The following is an 11,948-nucleotide window of genomic DNA, read 5'->3' as shown; positions in this document are numbered from 1 at the left end:
CCTCTGCACCGTGCTTTCCTGGCTGCCAAAGGTCAGCCAAAGGGGATGCTTAGAAACTCAGAGAGAAGGGCAGGCACAGTGTGGATTTGGTTACAATTACACCGTGGCACGTAAAAGCCACTCCAATTGCTAATGAGTAGAAGGTGGGGAGCAGGGAGGCTTGTGAAACTCTTCAGCGTGGAGTTTGTAACCAATTGAGCCCTGGTTTCTCAAATCTGATGGTAATGCTTTGAAAATGCACTTCAAACATATCATAGGAAATTTAAATATTTAAATATTCATTTATTCTAATTTTCCTTTTGATAGGTACCAACCACTAGGCATACATTTCAGCAACTATGAGGGTCTACAGCAAACTGTCTATCAATGTGAATTTTAGCACAATTCACTGCAAATTAGGGAATGATTTTCATCTTCTTATCAATGTTTCAGGAACTCCTTCAGTTCGATATTTAACAATAGGGGGCTCAGAATGAACACTTAAAGCAACAAATGGACAAGTTTTACCTCCTGTTCCTATACAGATCTGTTCTAAAAGTTTGTGAGCATGTAGTTGTCTTTCTTTAAAACAGATGCTATTTTTACCAGTGTGGATTTACGCAGACAACAGGTATAAAAGTACATTCATCATAAACCCTTATAAATTCTTCAGGGATTTGACTTAAAAAATAAAAGTCAACAGATTTGACATTCAAATTATCTACACATTTTATATGATATATAAAATACCAAAATGAAATATTTTGCTGTTGAGGTGTGTCCCACACTATGTTGTCATGACTTGAACGTTTCTTACCCTAGTAGTCATCTAATAATGAAAGTAATATTAGCATATTAAGTTTGGCATGTCATAACTGCTAGAGAAACAAGTTTAGTGCAGGAGATGTCAGTGATACTATAATAATGCTATCTTTGATTACCAGAAAATTGTTTCTTGGATTTTTGCTTTCCTATGACAGTTGCCAACTCTTTCATATGCATTTTAAAACTTCTGTACCACTCTTTTTAATGATGTTGTTCTGCTGAGCATTGAAAACATACTTCACTTTTTGACTTAGTATGAAAAGCAACAAATATTCCTGCATATTTTATTAGCAGAAATATGGAAATATGTATGTATTCTTCTTGATTAATTGTTTGGTGTTAGATGAGTTTGAAAGCTCCCATCAAAGGCCCAGTGGTGCTATTGCTCATTGTTTCACTGGTATGAAGTTTGCTTGAGCAGCATCCGTTGGCAGAAGGCACAGTGCTCATCCCTGATGGGCTTTGAAGCTCATTTCCATGAGTGATGCTGAATCCTTTATATTATACCCCAGTACTATCCATGCCAAACACGCTGCAAATTCTTAAATACTCTCTGGCATAACAAAAACTTTCTAAGATGTGTTGTTCAATTTAGGTTCCCCATGAAGGCAAGAGGAGCTATGCAGGTATGAAGTTCAGTTAGGTAGTTACTGGGAACTATTATCTTGTACCATTCATTGTCTTTTATTTGTGTAACACAGACACAGTGCCAATTGCTGCATGGCCCATATCTTTAGCATAATTCCACTTTCATTCCTTACAAGCCCATTGCTTTCCGGGGTGCTTCACTGTTGAAAGGTGGCTTTTTGTGACTACATCGTCAGTATGAAGTTCTTCAAGGAGTGCAAAAATATCTGAGCAGACCAATGCAGACTGCAAAACATGAGTGTCTTCTAAAAGGAATGCCACTACATTGAACCATCTACAACTGACATTTCAAACATATTTATCTTACTTCTATTTTGTTTTATAACCCAGAAGTTGTTGAGTGCAGGAAGAGTTTTTTTCCTAAAACACCTTTCTCTCATAATAAGCAGATAACAAATTCTAGGGAGGCTACTATTATGAGTTCTGGGTCTGAAATCTTAATAAAGGTGAAAGAAGGATGCTTAGATATTAGTTCTTGAGGGATATTTATTAATCTCTCTGTTTACTAGCAGACATTAGAATTACTGTTTCTTGTGCTTAGATTAAATTCATTCTGCCAGTCTCAGCTGCCCAGCAGTCCCTGGCAGAATATCAATGTAGTTTTGGAAAAAAATGGAGTCCCAGTACATAGTGATTGGAAGGCAAGTTTATTTAACCCACAGTTAAATGGAAAATTATTGGTGCTGTGACTGGACAAGCAGATTTCACAAGGTCCCAGAAGTTCAAATAAATTCAGATCAGTCCCCAGGCTTTTTCTTCTTCTTCAAGTTTATCTAAAGTGTCTTAATCACAGGGGTTTTCAAAGCAGAGCAGAAAAACCTTCCAAAAACAGGGTTCTGTTACCAGACTACTTCAGGCTGCTTCTTCTGGGGTTGAAAGTTAGGAAATAACAAACTCATCTGAAGGCCTCATTGGAAGACTAGTATAGCTGTATCACTCCTCTCTTCAAAGAGAGGGGTGAGAGAGTGTGCAGACAAGGAGGGTGATGGCCAGGGAGGTGCACCACAGATCATAGCAAATACAGACATTGCAGCCTGTTTGGGTTCCTTGCTGGGACTAACCAGGCCTTTTGTGCTGAGATCACCTTGTGTGTGCTGTGTGGGTATGTTAGCAGTCAGAGAGAGAGGGTTGTATTTTCTTGCAGACAGGTAGAGGTGAGGGTATTTTGTAATCACACACTCAAAGGACAGAGAGAGATAAAAAGGATTACAAAAAAAAAATCACAACTTCTGCTGTCAGTATGGAATAAAACCTCTTACCATAGCCTTCTTCTTTACTTCTTTTTCCTTCCTTTGTTTATTATTCTTTTATTATACTTTGCATATTCACCACAAAATTCACTTGTGTAACAATTTACAATAATTGTGCCTGGATTAGACACTTGTGCCTTACCAGAGCTAGAAACACTCTGTGATTTTAAAACAAGTTGTGTTCAGAATATCCTAAAAATTCACTATTCGATCTTACTTCTAAAACAGCAAAATGCAGCTGAGATCTGCAGTAGACCAGCACGCTGCAGCCCCAGCCCTACTTAGCCCACTCCATCTGCAGCTGCTGGCAACTGAAACCAGAGTCCATTAAGAAAGCTAATGCTTAGCCATTTTTGTTGATGGATTCAGCACTAGAACAATATTTTGCAGGGAAGCTGGACAAAAATGCTGTTAGTTCTCATTAGAGATGGAAGAACTTTGTGAAGCTAGAGGTTTTTGCAAATCAATCATATTGCTTTTTAGGTACGCAAACTGAGTCTGACTTCACAAACCATTTTTTTTTTCCTGTCATTGAATTCTCAGGGGGTTTCCCCCCTCCCCACACCACTGATGATTAATAAAAAGGAAAAAAAAAATCCAAATGTTTTTCTAGCTGAGAGGAAACCTATTCCTTGTGTTAGCAATAGTAATGCCACCCTTTAAAAGAGTAGACCTTGCAGAAAATAGGCTCTCTCAATGTGTTTTTTTTTTAACTTCTGTTTTTCTCAATTATGTTTTTAATTCTCTCTTTCCTTTCCTTTGTAATCACTCTCTGTTCCCAGTTGTATGCTAGCCCAGCTCCTCTCCTTTGCACCCATGCTTTCCACACTCATAAATAAATTTCCCATAGAGGTTTCCATTTGAGTCCAATTTTCAGTTCCATTTTTTCATACCAAATGAGTTTGTGTGTTTACTAAATCTTATGGGTTGTTAAGTGCCACTGTAATAAGGCGGGAAATGTGCGTATTTTCTAGAAACCCATCATGCTGTTATTGTAGCTGAGTACCCAAGCCTCCACGAAGAGGAAATTCAAGATGCAGGAGAAGGAAGGGGCAAACCCCAGACAGATTTAGTGGGGGGCTAACGGGCCTTGGGAGCCCATAACACTCCTCATCTTTGCAGTGCTGGCAGCCCCACGCTCCCAGCAGCTTCTCTCTGGCTGCTCGGTCCCATCAGCTCAATGCAGCTGACTGGCCCGTGACCAATACATCTGGCACAGGAGTTGCTGGAGCATAGAAAGTGCAGCAAATGCCTCTTTTTCTCCTCCTCTGATTCCTCCCCTCCAACTTGGCTGAACATTTTTCCTCAGAGGGAAACATGCCTGCCCGTGGCATACCATAGGCTGGCTTCGTGCCATTCTTTTGGCATGAGCTTTGCATGCCTGACCCAAAAGGCAAGCATGTGAGCAGGCTGGAGAGGTGGAGAGGGGTGGACATGCTCTTTCATGAAGTGGTAGGATTGTGGCCATGCAGAACAGCCTCTTGTCTGCTTCCGTCAGGGAATAATTCTGTCCATCTTACTGCACAAATTTCATAAATTCTGCAAAGACCCTCACGCATGGTCGCTCCTGGCATACTGATGCAATACACATCCTGTGCTGTGATGGCACTGAGCACAAGCCATTGGATGGGGGGCTTAGAACATGCTTCAGCTTTGCAAAACATGCCGTTAAATATTTATTCTAAGTGTGTCTGTACCATTGTGTGACTAAACCTTCTCCATTATTCACAGCAATAGATCCGCTTATCATAATGATGTGCTGTCTTTTGAGTATTAAATGCAATCTCCAAGTTGCTGTTTGTCTTTTTCTCCCTCTTCTAAAAAATACTGAGCTATAACAGTCTAGTTCTTGCTGAATGAGTTGCCGCTCATAAGTGAGCAATCAGCATTATCTAAATAAATGAAATATTCTTTGGGGCTCAACAAAACGCCTGTTAGGTTGAAACTAATCTGTAGGAAATGAATGGTATTTGTTAGTCTTTGAGAACACAGAAGAGATTCAGTTCGCATTAGTATTTCCAATAGTGCCAACATAAATGTGCGAGTCTCTAAGATACAGAGCTTGTTATTGTTATCAGATGAGGGCTGGAAAGGAGTGTGGTGTTATGTAATTCAGAATTACTATTTAACATGGGAATGGGCTGCAGAGCACACTCAGAGTCTAGTTTAAATGTACGGTGGCTGCTCTTTAGTGGCAGAGGAGACAGCCCTGTATGCTGGGGATGCTGCAAACCCAAATTGCTCCACCAAAGTTCATGGAAGCCACCTGGACTCAACACCCTTGAGAAATCATTCCTAAATGTGTGGCTGTTGTGTTTCATGTTGTGTGTTTTCCATTATTGTTTTTGCAAGTGGAGGCAGGCAGGCAGGAGCTGCTCTCTTGAGGAACATGGAAAGAGAATGTTCTTGGATAGCTCAGCTGGCCTGCACTGCCACAGCTCCAAAACCTGGAGAAAGCTTCACCACTTTCAAACCTCATAATTTCCAGGAGACCACCGTGCAGCTTTATCATAAAATTTTTGATTGAAAACATATAACATCTTTCGCATCACTCCACAAGCCATCTTTGGCCCTTTGAACAGAGCTTGGAGCACCACTGCCCCACAAAATGCTGGTCAGAAACAGGCAGTGAACCTGCTGGCTTCACTCTCATCTCCCACCAGCCTGGTGGTTTCTACATTGCTTCATATTTCATGTTCTGTGTTTCTTTTTATGTTTCTCTGTTTCTTTTTATCTTCTTCATAGTAACAGAAAACTTTTTATTTTTGGCCATTCAGAGACCAGATTCTCTGCTAGACTTTTCAAGAAGTAGTGAGAGGAGACATGGTCCAGTGCTATGAATCAGAGGTTAAGTCTTGTGTGACAAGATCCTCCTGTGGGATCTTGGCAAGTCAGTCAAAAAGGCTGAAATAAAGGTTTTGGGGAACGTTAGCCAGGTGAGCTGCCCATTGGAGCTGCTCTTGCAAAGAGCAAGGAAGCTGCTTAAATCAGATGTTTAAAGTTAGACATCTGGAGAAGAAGCTCACCTTCACTAAATAAGAGATGGCAGTTGGAGACCTGGACTCTTTTCTGACCATCTGTTGCATCAAAAGGATCCATTTTTTTGTCATGTGGCTCTGAGCTAAGATATTTTCTGTAAGAAACTTTTAGGTACAAAAGCAATTTGGAACTTAGAGGGGAAAAGACCTGACATTTTAAAGGCAAACTATCAACTAAAATAAAGTGAAAGGATTATTATGTGCATATGAAGGATGGGGGATAAATGAGATATTTGTAAGTGACATATACAGATTGTTCGTGGAAAAATGATTGCTATGAGTAACATGAAAATTAGAGCCGTACTGCACTTTGGCATGCTCATGCTTTTGCTTCTATCTTTAGAGCTTGCTTTTACAGTATGGCCATCTCAGTAGTGCCTGAAGTTTCTCTTACTCTCTGTTCTTGAGGATACCTCTTTTGGACTTGTGAAGTCATTAGGTTATGCTACGTGGCACAATTTCTGATGCTGGAGTCTCAGAATTGATCTGAAACCTTATAAAGGTTTCCGTCATTGTGAAAAGCCTGAAAATTCAGTTGGCAGAATTTCCTGATGACCGAGCAGCTCGTACACCAATGCTCCCTTCTTCGGCCCCAGATCTATAACACTTTAAAATGAACAATTATGTCCTTCAAATGCAACTGCAATTGAAGGCACCAATGTGCCTTCAAAGCTCTGCAGTCTGTGCTCAACATTTAGCAAGGTCTTATCTGCCATCAAAGCCAAACTGAAGCATGTCCCTGCACGCTTTGTTGGGCAAAGAGCCTTCAGAGATGTCATTACAGCCGCAGACTAACAGCTCTGTCTTTCCCAGATGTGCTAATTTCCACCATCGGTCTGTCCCTCAAAATAAACACATAGTGTGTTTCTTAAACAGGAAGACCACGCTGGAAAGGGGATGAAAAACCTCAGAGGAGGAAAGTGTGAAAAAGTACGGTTATTAGGAGGTCGAAGTCAAAGAAAAATAGAACTGCATCGTCTCTGAACAGCATGTTTGTGCTAAGAACTTGTAGCACTGTTTAGTTTTGTTTTGCTATCTGCCATTGACTGTCACATTTCACAAGTTAAGAAACATGTTATTTCTTTGTTTATTTTGTCAGTCTTAGTCTCTGGAGGGAAATTATATCACTGTTTCAGTGGAATAGATTTAATTTGTTTGTGTCTTGTTGTCTATAGCATCTATCTAACTACTTATCTCTGAAGTTACCTCTCAGTCAAAGGTTTTCTGTTTTGTTCACATTTTAACAGGAGGGAATTTGCACTTGATTGCTTTGAACACTTCCTAAGTTTGGCCAGCTATCTATGTATTTATTTTTCTGTTCTAGTGAGAGAAAATGGGAATTTAAAATGTATGGAGCCAGCAGAGGTTTAGCTGTGATTTGTTTCTAATGTAGAGGAAAATTGCCCAAGTAATCTTATCCCATTCATACAACTAATATGGCCATGAGGCTCTGATGTGTTGAACAGTAAACACCACACAACATACCCTTAAGAACTGTGGCTTAAAAGATTTCTTATTTTCCATCACACGGTTCTAGCTTTCGATGAATAAATATCAGGTCCTGCTTGCACTAACGTCCATGGGAGTTTTCATGGGTTTAAATGAGAGTAATATAAGTTCCTAGTTTATAAGCATATTTTATAAAAATGATAGTTATAATGCATTATGGAGTTAAATGGTAACACTGGGTAGCTATGTGAGGGAAAAAAAATTCTGATTTTTTTGCTACAACAGCCAATTCAGATAGGGAATGTATAAACCCACCATCAACATTTGGGCAAGGGAGGTCATGCATTCTCCAACAGATGAGGGCTTAAAATACAGAATGAATTTTTACTATATTCTCTAAAACTAAAAATTGAGATACCCATGCAGGGAAATGATCTGACCTGTGTGATACAGGAGACATTTTAGATGAATATGACAATTCGTTTGGACTTAATATCTATCTATTGGGTCAGCTCACTCACACCTTCACCAAGCAACATGATCTTTGAGCAAATGTATATATACATGCATATATAGAGAGATGCACACATCAAAATTCCAGGGCTAAGTTTGGAGAAGGTGCAGAAAATGAGGAAGATTTGAGTAGATGAGGGAGAAAAAGCATTAAGAGTATCACCTTCAATACCAAACTGTAGGAAGTCAAATCTTGTCCCATTATCATCATTGGTGCAGTTTCCATCTGCCACACGCTTAAATATTTTAATCTCTTTAATCAAAGTCAGTGTGAAGCACATAGGTTAAGATTGAATCCAGTCTTCATAGAATTTTAGTGACTCTCCTAATCTTTTTTAATCAAAATATCTTGTGACATTTGGCTACGGTATTTCACACCTTACACCAAGCACATTGTTAAGTGGTAATTTAACTCATGGTCTCGTAGGACTTTTAATGGATCAAAACTCATACACTGCCTCATCCTTTTGCAATGGTGCAAGAAATAAGCAGTTGACTAACCTGGGGCCCTTGAGAAGGGGTGGTTTTAGGCACTATCCCCACCACATTTTATATTTGTATTCTCTAAATTTCTTCCCTAAATATACAAATATTAAATGTTGCTCATTCATCTGATGAAATCTGCACATTGTTTGACTACAATCCTATTTCTCATATGCCATCTACCTCCTTTGCCACATCCCCACCATTCCTTTGAATCTTCTCCAGATCCAGTGGTTGTTGAATTTACATTCTTCTCTGCGCAGTTAATGAGTATATTGATTAATACTGGCTCTGGTATCAATCCCTGTGGGAGACCAATTGATACTTCTCTCTCTTTTGACACAAAGCCATTGATGATAACTCATTGGCTCCTAGCTGTTGGATAGATTTTTGTCTACCTTATTGTATTATTATGCAGGCTATGCAACTCCAGCTTTCCTATTGAGTTCAGGTGTAGAACTAAACTAACAATTTACTAAAAATCCAGCTATGTTACATCTGCCTTAATTAATTAAATTCTGAGTATAATTGGGCCTGAGCTTCCTTTCACAGACCTGTACCAGCTATCACGTAGTTGCACGTAATCTTCACCATTTCTGTCAGGATTTTTTTCCATAGAACCATGGGATAATTTAGATTGGAAGTTCATCTGGTCTGAGCCCTGGCTCAGAACAGGTTCTATTAGATCGGAGTGGTCAAGTCTTGATCACCTGTAGTGGTGTGGATTAGGGTGTTACCACATAACCAGTTCCAGCTCCCAAACTGATGGGCAACAGATACAGCAGTGCCTGTTTCCCTTTGTCAAAGGCAGCGTGGACACACCAGGCCTGTCTGTGCTAGGGAAAAAGTTCCTATGTCAGGTTTTATGTGGACCCACACACATTGTGACAGTGGAATGGACCCACCAGATAAAAGGACTACCCAAGACATCCCTGCTTTGCACTGTGTCTGCCAGATTGCCTCCTGGACCTGTTGCTGTATCAAGCACACTCAGCACAGCCTGTGTAAATATTTGCTCACTTTGGAGCAAATACTCCTTATCCAAGCATCTTTCTGAGAGATGAGGATGTGGGAAAAAAGCCCCTTCTTAATGCCTCTGACATGATAAACATTCAGCTCCAGTAACTGAGGCCCTGATTCTGTTGGAACCCTTACTGGGGAGGAGTGCTTAAGCAAATTATATCTCAATGGAATCAATGGGACTTTGGCACTTGCTGAATGTTTAAGCACGTGCTGAAGTGTTTACTATTCAGCCCCTCATTTAGTTCCCATTTAATTAAACAGAATCAAATTCTCACAGAAGTAAATCACTGGAGTTTCTCCCAAAGGAGTTTTCCCAGTTTGCAATAATTGAAGAGTTGATCTAATGTCCCAACTCTACTTTTTTCAAACATTCAGGTATCTGTCTATCTACCTACCTAACCTATGTTATTTTTACCTCCTAAATGATAAACTATTCAAAGGAGAAATGCTGTCAGAAGCAGCCCAGAGGGACACAGCTTTCATTAGTTGCAAACGAAGTTCTGAGCCTTTGGTAAATGAAACGAAACTTTTCTGATACTATTGTTGTTCAAGTCTAAGCTGATGTAAGCATCCCTGCTTCTCCTAATACAGGCAAAGATTTCTTTGGAAGTTTAGTGCTTCCACTCCAGATAAAAGCAAGTCATTTGCTGCTTTCATCATGTCACTACTAATTTCCAAACAGTCAAACCTGCTGCTAATTTATTTACTGAACACTGAAGCCCTGTTAGCAGGGGCTGCTACTGAAACTGCTTTCTGGCCTTCGGCTTTTGTTTGTTGACAGCCTGATTTCCCAGTAGGCCATTTCCACCTGTGTTTCTGTTGTTTTTAGTGCATGTCTTTCTTTCTTCTTCCCAGTGAGTGTCTCCCAAATGGCTCCTGAAGGCTTTTCTCATCTTCCCTCGCTCTCTCATCCCCTTCTCCCTCCCAGCTGCAAGGACTCTCAGCTCTGCTTTCAGTCATTCTGCAGTTAGTGGTTGTCTACACTGCTGAGCTCCCATGGGGCACTAATTTTTGTTTCAAGGACAAGATTCAAAAGAGTTTGCTACACACAGGTTGCAGGGTGCACCTTCAGATGTGCCTTCAAATAGACTTTGGAGATTTGAATATATGAGCTTCTGAAAATCAGTTTTTAAATTGCAAGGGAGGCCTATTAAGTGCTGTAAAAAAATTTTTTTTGCTTTTCTATTTTAAAAGCTGCATTAAAAAAGTGATTTTTTTTCCCCTTCCTTTCTCCCATGACATTGGGTGGAAATAGAAATTAGGAGACTGCCATTTCCCTTTAACTTCATGCATATCAAAGGCAGAGAGATGACAGGATAAAATGATTCGGAGAGTGGCCGGCATACTCTGTGTCTGGAGGAGCTAGTGAAGAAAGATATTGAGATGTTGCAATAGTTTCTTTGCAACAAGTCAGGGTGCCAGGAGCTTTAAGTGTGCAAGAAAGATCCTAAGATGATTTCCATGAATTGAAAAATTCAGAGGCTGTACATCTGTAAGGATTTATTTATGAAGATATTATTTTAATTTTGCTATTTATCTCACCCCCCTGTGTGTGAGTGTGTGTTCATTTCCTGATACACACTTCATTTCATACGTAACTTCTGGTTTACACTTACTTTAGCTCAACCTCAGCAACATCTGTAAATCTTGCTGAGATCCATTTTCAGAGGACTCACAACTACTGTCTGGTACACTGGGCTTCAAAAATTTTCATTTGCTTCTGTGTTAAATTCAAGTGGGATTCTACAACTTCAGTTTTGCTTGAAGACTTGGTTACTAAAGACTCCGTAAAACTCAAGACAACTACTTATCTTTTGGCTTAAACTCAGACTGCAGATTAGGAATCTCCCGGTTAAAACTGCTGGGCCCTTAATCTCTCAAACTGAATGTTCATGTCTAGTCAGTAATTTGGATTTTTTTCTTTCTACTTTGCCTCATTTTTCCCGCTTGTAAAACAGAGGTGGTTGGACTGTCCAACCCCAAACAGGCACTGTGAAATTGTTCAGAAATAAGTATTGATGGGAAAATTTTCAAAACAGTACTCAGAGCAAAGTTCAAGGAGTGCACAGTGAAGCTCCAGTGCCCAAAGACATTTCCTGAGCCAGGGGGCCATTCCCGCACACACAGCCAGAACCTCGGGATTAGAGCTATAATCTACTGACCTTGAGTAAGTCTCTTAGCTGCTGTGTCTCTTCATTTCCCAATAATATTGCAATAAGACTAATATTTACTTACCTCACAGTCACATAGTCAGAATGAATTAATGTTTATAAAGTACTCGGGAGTCCTTGGATGAATGGTCTCATAGAAGTGCTAAGCAGAGTGTGCATTGTCATTTTCTTGTAGATAAATACATATCATTTACATGGGTGTACAGAGCTGTTCACACAAGCATATGCAATGTCTCATCTCAGTGCACTCAGGGTAGCACAGGATATAAGAACAAACCCAGTAGTCCTTGACAATCCATGTCATTTTGCTTTGAAATGAGTATATTTTCTGTGAGAACAGAGCTTATCATGTAATCTCCAATGAAAGTTATGTTCTGCCTTTTTACAGTTGCCATGATGCAAATGTCATTTGTACTCTCCTTCTTTATGAAAGTTAACAGTTATTTAAGAGATCAAAGTTAATTATCACTAAGGAGATCATTTTTACCTATCAACCCACTTTTGTAACCCCACTATCACAAGTAGAAGCTTTATGCTAATCAGCTTTCTAATTTCCATAAATTACTGAT

Source organism: Pseudopipra pipra, chromosome 15 (genome assembly GCF_036250125.1).
Source record: "Pseudopipra pipra isolate bDixPip1 chromosome 15, bDixPip1.hap1, whole genome shotgun sequence".
NCBI classification, from domain to species: Eukaryota; Metazoa; Chordata; class Aves; order Passeriformes; family Pipridae; genus Pseudopipra; species Pseudopipra pipra.
This window is presented reverse-complemented; position numbering follows the sequence as displayed.